Genomic DNA, 8,007 nt, shown 5'->3' on the forward strand with positions numbered 1-8,007 from the left:
ACTTTATAGTGTCTATCTACATTTGGTTATGGGTTTTTGTAGTGGTTCTTCTCTGTTGCAAAGAGAAGTTTCTATGGTGATGAGTTGAGAACCACACATATCTGAATATACGGATAAATGCTTAGAATGTATTTGGGAATCACTATGGTTTAGTGAATTAGTGATTGTAGGTTCTCCTCCAAGGTTCCTACTTCACTCAACATGGCTTCTCTAAACAAAATCTGAAACAACAATGACACCAATGGACACGCTATCATGAAAGCAGGCCTTTAGAGGCTCCCCAAGTCCAACAAGAACTATGGGCAAGGGGAACGCTGAGAGTGGGAGGAATAGTCTTAGCCAGTGAAGAGAACTTTCATTTTGTTAGCCATTACCAAATGGCCAGCTCTGAGATCATACACACATACAGGTAACAATATATGACTGAGAAATTTGTATTTATGTATTTAGAATATATATGTAAGAACAATGAAAGAAAAAAGGGTTATGATTTTGAGAAGAGGGTGCATTGGAGGTGTTAGAAGAAAGGGAAGGGGGAAATGTTGTAATTATAATTTAAAAAATAAAGTCATTAAAATATTTTGTAATCTATTGATTATTTGATTATTATATGTTATATAGTAATCTACTGATTATTATTGTTTTTCCTATTGAAGAAAAATATTTATGCTGTATCTTCTTTTTTCTCTTTCTATGGGGCAGTTAGTTATCATTATGGTAATTTACATGTGGAACTTTCTGGACCCAGAGCATTCTGAAAGGCCCTTTTAGGTGTATAAGCTCTGGCTATGAGTCAGTTTGAATAAGGAGAACTTGAGGGTCTCAGCTTCTCCAAGTCTACATTCTAGTCACTGTTGTGTATGGGTGCTTGTGTGTTTGTGTGTATGTATGTATGTTTGTGTTGTATGTGTGTGCTTGCATGTTCTGTGTGTGTGTGTGTGTGCTTGAGTGTGTGTATTTGTATGTATGTTTGTGGGTGTATGTGTGCATGTTTGTGTGTATGTTTGTTGATATATGAGTGTGTGTGTGTGTGTGTGTGTGTGTGTGTGTGTGTGTGTTGAAGATCTAAATCCAGAAAGGAGAAAGGAAGAGATAATAATCTTTGTATAAAGATGCTATGATCAGCTCATGGTTTATAGTCCCAGAGAAGCTATTCTGAGCAAGGAAAACACTCTGTTTAGTAATATGAACTTATAAGCTGAATATTTTTTATATTATTTCACGTAATTTCAGTTAGGTGAACAATACAGATGCATAAGGGCTAACTATTTTCATCTTCTAAAAATGCCATTGATGACTGAGAGACACTGGAAGTTAATAAGCATCTGCACTTCACTGTGAGCTAAGTCTTTTAAATTCCTTTCCTTCAAATGCTTAGGTTGACCCCCTTGTCTCTGAAGATCTCACCTGATTTATGAGAAGAGAGAGAAGGAACTGGCCAGACATAGGCAGAGGACTGCATGAAGGCTGGTGAGGGGCAGAGGCTGCAGAGGAAGGGGCAGCATCACTAAACATACAAAGGGAAGGGGAATGAAAAGCCACAATCATTGTTTATCGACAAAAGACCAGATATCTCTTGTAACACTTAGCTGAAATAATCCCTGATCTTGATTGAGATCAAAAGACAAAGTAAGAGAACTTGGCAGAAAGAAAATTCTTTGGCTTCTCTGTTTTTGGAACCTCTTATATCTGGCTGTAATCCTCTCTGAGAGGAGATTTTAAGCCAATCAACATCTTGACTTTAATTTCTACTTTGGAACTTGAAATTAACAGCATGGATGCTATTCATTTCCCTGTCATGTGTGTGATACAAAAATAGAATTTTTAATATTAAGCATCAGAATGGAAGTTAGTGAGCATAACAACAGACATGTTTCGTGTCAGGTATTGCCTGTTAAGAAAAGCTGCAACACAGCATTTAAGTACAACAACAACAACAACAACAACAACAGAATCCTGGACTTTATGTTCGTGCTTCTGAAGAATGGGCTGAAAGTTCCTGTTGTACCTTTAGTGAGAAGGCTATAAGAATGAAATCTGGAGCTGATGGGAAAGGAAAAATGCTCACATCACTCCGTGTCTGGTTGGTGACAAACACTGGACAGCATAGGAATCCGCGTTCCTCTTACTACTGGCAAGGACTGCTAGGATTTGCACATTTAATTGGCAGGACTGTAGGAACAGTTTGCTTTCTTCTTATTCCATCTAATCCTTACATGTGAGGTAAAACCTTCTTATGGACAGCATACTTCTGGTTTCCCTGAAAGGGAAAAAGAGACAGCTGAATCTTTACTACCCTCCTCCACAGACACCCACAGCTTTTGCTGATTTACAAAAAAGGTTTGGTCTCAAGTCTCTTCCAAGAGACTCCTCTTTCCCGCTGGGCACCCAGGTGTCACCTCTGAGTCACTCAAGATCAGCGTTGTTCTAGTTTGGTTTTGGTTGCTGTGATAAATAGCATATTTAAAGCGAGGCATGGGGGAAAGGCATCATTGACGGAAGTAAGGGCAAACACTGAAGCAGAGACCATGGGGGAAGGCTGCTTGCTGACTTGCATAGTTCCCTCCTTTAACTGTCCAGGCCTCTCTGCGCAGGAGTTGCAGCGCCCATCGTGGGGTGGGCACTCTTCTGTCAATTAGCAGTGAAGAGAGGGTTCCAGAGACATTTCCACAGGCCACTCTGGAGGAAGCAATTCCTCAGCTGAGGTTCCTTCTTCTCAAGCGTGTCAAGTTGACAGCCAAGAGTAGCCATCACAAATGTGCTGAGACTTGCAAGCACCTCTTGTTTGAGGTCAGAATTATACAAGACCTGGGGGCATGCCTTGCCTACAGGGATTTGTGGAGCTGGTTACATGCATCATTTTAGATTAAGGGTGATCTTCAGGAAATCTAAATTCAAATCCTGTTTTTTCTTTGCTTGCATTGATATCTCAGTTTGCTTCAAATTTATTTCTCTTCAGTTTGATACTAATCCTTCTACCTTCTTCACCACACAGTTGTGGAATTAAATAAAACTATTAATGAAATACAAAATGTATCTGTACAGTACCCAACACTGGCCATTTTCAGTCTCCCAAAATCTTTTAGTGTCTGGAGAGAAGCTGAAGTATCAAAACTTGAGTCTGAAAATTTAGAAACTGACACAAAATAGATATCAACCTGAAGCTGAGAGAAAACATCGATATTAAAAAGTTTTAGACACTGGGAAAACAGGACTTATCCAAAAAGAAAATATATCTTGTATTTTGCCCATGTTACCAGTAACTCTTCAGAACCTATCAAATGCAAAAATAGTGACAGACCTACATAGGTATACCTTACTATGGTAATAGCTGTATACTGTTCTACTGTCTAGGAAAATTGGGGATGGATTTTCTACTGTGTTGAAGTATGGGGGAGAGGCAGAGAGAGCAAGAGGGAGCTCTATGAAATCTAAGCGCTTTATGTCTATGAGTTAAGACAGAGAGAGAATGGAAACGTTAGCATTAGAATAGCCCAAAGGAGTAGCCAGAGATTCCAAAGAACTTCCAGCTTTCCTGAGGTCTTTATGTCAATGATATTAAAATGTTTTGGTCATGAAGGCATACTATGTCTTGGGGAAAAAGAAAAAAAAACTTTTAAATGATGTCTCAAAAACTTGTCAAAATTCAGATGCTTAAAACAACTACCTTAATGCACTAGGCATTGTTTTGTCTGTCTCTCTGTGACTCTGCCTTCTTTCTCCCAGAATTCAATTCCATCTTCCCTGCCTACCTAACTAAGTTCTGCCCTATCACCGGGCCAAGGAAGTTTCTTTATTAACCAATGAAAGCAACACACAGACAGAAGGACCTCCTACACCACCTAACTATTCTGTTGAGTAACAGGGAATAAATTGGGATTCCATTTCTTGCTTGGTTTGTCTTCACTAGTGGTAGGTTGAAAGGAAGAAGTTGTCTGTCCATCCCAGGCTGAGGCTTCTCCAGGGGCCCTTTCTTCTTCTAGGTAAGAGGTATTATGGTTCAAAATGACTTTTAAATATACAAAGATTGCTTTCTTCTCTCTTGAGATTTTTTTCAGACTTATGTCACCAAATCATTAGTCCTTTCCTTTCTAACAATGGCTTTGACAAAACTTCAGTAATTCAGAATCGTAGCATTTTTTTAGTCATATGATATTAGTGGGGTTGGAGAGACGGCTGCTATTTTGGTGGTCCTGAGTTGAATTTCCAGCTCCCATATGGTGGCTTACAACCATCGATAATGAGATCTGGTGCCCTCTTCTGGCATGTAGCCAGAGCACTGTATACATAATAAATAAGTGAATAAACAAGCAAGCAAACAAATAAATCATGTGACTCTTGTCTCTTCACATTTTTCACATAGAGAAAGAGACATCTCTTCCTGAGAAGAGGAAAATATGGCTGTGGACACTTTGATCTTTCCCCAACACACTCCAGTGCTTTCCAAATGTTAGGGTCATTTAACAGTCATTGGATGTTGACATCTAGAAGACCATACTCACGATAACTTCTTAGCGGAACATGGTACTCATGTCCAGGACATGTTGGCATGTAAAGTCTCTGTCTCTGGTCATCCAAGGAGATAAACCCTTTACTGCCTTTTAATGTTTTAGAATTTGGGGTAGATATTCTTCTGCTGCTGATGAATGGGTGAGAGATGCAAACCTTATCAAAGCCAGGTATGATGGCATGACCTTGTAGGACCAACTGTTTAAGAGGCTGGGATGAAGGGGTCTCTTGAGCCTGGGAGTTCCAGGCTAGACTGAGTAATGCAGCAAGATCTTGTTTCAACAAACAAGCAAAAGGCCTAGAATCTTATTCCATCCATAGACCACGTAGGCATCTTTGTGTTCTTTGACTAGAATGATTTCTCTAGACCTGACTCTCCTTATCAATAGGCCATAAAAATTAGATTGGAAGATGAGGAAACAGCCTGCTAACTTATATTCAAGCTATTCTTTCCTGTCCAGTTAATCAGAGAGGCTGACCGGGGAGTAGATGGTGATTGACATTTCTTTAGAAGTTCATAAAATGGATACCATGTCATTCTTTATACTGATTATTATAGGTGTGAGTTCAGTTGGTCAGAATGAGGATAGGGAATGAAATGGAGCTCAAATCACCACTCAGACTCTTCCAACAATATATGAACTGCAGTTATTATAACTTCCATCTTGTCAATGGCAATGGAATATAACTGGGCCCAGGCAGGCTTTATGTGAAAGGAACTGTGTGCTATTGTTCTCAGAGAGGAGCAGACCTTGGCAGGTCTATCCCTACCCCTTTCAACTTGAGATTCTGGAAAATATGATTGATTCAAGAGAGGCGTAAGGTTAATTACTGCAGAAATAACTGTGCCAGAGCCTGCTATGAAAGGGAAAAATATTTACACTCATTCCCGGAAGTAGGGAATGTCACTGGAAAACCCTAGGGTTAGGAATGGTGTAAGACTGAGCTTAAATTTGCCTGATCATATAAATTCCAGGAAAGAAAGAAAGGGGAAAGTGATGGCACCATGGGAAAAGTGTATCTTCTCAGGAGAGTTCTTCATTTCTTTTAGTATTTTCATTGAATATTTTACTTAACAATTATACATTCATGTAATGTTTGGATCCATTCCACTTTCATATCATATCCCCTACAACTTATTTCCTTTTTAATTATTTATCCAATTTTATTTACTTATTTATTTCTCAATGGGCTTTGCTTAACATTCCTATTGCATCGTAGATGCTGAAGGGAAATTGTTAAAGTGGATCTACAAAAAATAAGGGGCACGTGGTGACAGGTGCCCACTGGAATCATTTGTGGCTCACCATATTTACTTGAATATAGATAAGAAAGAAGGCTTGAGAGACAAACCAGCCTTACCTAAATCAGAACTCAAAACTGTAAGAACAAGGAACAGTTGGTGAGGCAAAGTCCTGAAAATACACAGCTTATGTTCTTTTCATGTGTTGTCCTTCTTTTGGGGTTCGTGTGGTCCCTTGCTAATCTGTGGCAGCTGCCTTCACTGAGCGGAAGGCAGTGATGAATGTCATGTGACTAGAAAGTATGTGGCCCACCAGGGGTAAATGTCAAGCTTCCTGTGAATGCTGGGGAGTGAGGCTCATGGGAGAGACATATGTATTTAAGGTTTGTAAGTCTATACAATCTGAAATTAATGTCCGGGAAGAACAGTGTGACATGGCTGGTCAGTCTAAATCAGGGCTATTATTTTTTATTAAATATTAATGCTACGCATTCCTGCAGGGTGCAGAGAGCAGATGTTAGACCCGACATCCTGTCGTTTTTATCAATGTCTGGATTTCCAATGTCTATTAAATCTGATAGTATAGAACACAGGAAGGGATAATTAATCCTTAATTTCCATGGTTATCTGCTGACATTGGGCCCTAGAGAATCTGTAACTCTCTTTTGAATATCTGTTTAGAGGCAGAGATAAGCTGAGATGGTCTAGTCTCCCAGCAAATTGTTCCATGGGGCCTCTGGCTGGACAGCAGCCCATTCTGAAAGCACATTTTTTTTTCTTGTTAGTTTTAAGAAAATAAGTAAACTTCAAATAAGGTTTGCTTTAACAGCAAAGACCTCCATTGAGGATTCTGGATTTTATTTCTACCTTACATCCCTAAGTCATTTCTATTAACATCACCTTAGATTTAAAATGTAAATAATGAATTACTAAGCAACTAACTAATGAATTACCTGCCATTCAATAGGCAAATCCATGCTAAGAAACTGTCCATGTAGAATCCATGCAGGTGGTAGAACCTATCTTGAGCAATTTCACAGTGACATAAAATGTGGCTTATGGTGATTTAGTACCCGGAAATATTTGCTAAGTAGAAAGCCCTGGGAAGAACAATTTGAAAATCATTCTTGGTCAGGTGCAGCTTATAGTGGGCCTATTCATAGGAAAAGTATGTCCAAGGCCCCTTCCTCATGAAATTACATTATTTACATGAAAAAAAACCCAGACACACATTTACCCTGTAATACCCTGTTGTCTTACGATTATTTAAACGTTTCTCGCCAACATGCTGCAGTTTCAGTTATGTCTTTAAGGGAAGGTGGCCTGTGGAAAGAGAGAGAAAGGAGATATCTTGTTCTCAGGCCTGAACATGAAATCCTTCCTGTAATTGTTTTTATAGGAAATGGGGTAAAATTGGTCTCATGGAAACCTCCTGGGTGCTAGAGGGGATGGCTCAGCTTAGTGGTTTAGAGTACTTGCTGCTCTTCCAAAGAGCTGGGGTTTAGTCCTCAGCACCCACATCGAATGGCTCACAACTGGCTGTAACTCCAGCTTCAGGGGAACAGATACCCTCTTCTGACCTCTGTAAGTGCACGCCCCCCCTTACCCCCTTGTGTGTGCAGGTGTGTGCATGCACATACACACACACACATACACACAAAAATAATAAAACAAATCTTAAATATCAACTAAACAAAAATCAAAAGCTGCTGGTGTACTGAAATGAATGGTGGGTTCTCCTGCCCACTTGAGAAAGGACAAAACAGGCTACCATCAGTACCCATGAGGCTTAGTTTCTGCTCTTAGCCTAGAAAATTTGCTCATTGACTCAAGGAATGAAGTAAGGCTCTCTCTAGCCTTTAATGAAATTCTAGCCTGTAGAAGTAAGAGGTATCTGTAGCTCAGTTTGTTTGTTTGTTTTTGAGTCCAGGTCTCCTGCAACCAAGTCTATCCTTGAACTTGCTCTATAGCCAAGCATGACCTTGATTTTTGATCCCCTGCCCTTCATTTTTCATGTGCTGGAATAACAGGCATATGTAACCATATGTCAGGTTGAAAGCCGCTTTTTGAAGGTAATTTCTAGGAAGTGGTGTGGCAGAGGAATGGAACCACCTTTGACAAAAGATTTGAGTTGAGAAGAGACAGTATGGGGGACCTTGGATGAGACTCAGCAACATATTTTAGAACATGCTTCTGGAATCAGGGTCAGAGACCTGGCCATGGTATAATTCAAAGGATATCGAGACCATGTGGGA

The sequence above is a fragment of the Microtus ochrogaster genome, unplaced genomic scaffold (assembly GCF_000317375.1).
Source record: "Microtus ochrogaster isolate Prairie Vole_2 unplaced genomic scaffold, MicOch1.0 UNK9, whole genome shotgun sequence".
NCBI classification, from domain to species: Eukaryota; Metazoa; Chordata; class Mammalia; order Rodentia; family Cricetidae; genus Microtus; species Microtus ochrogaster.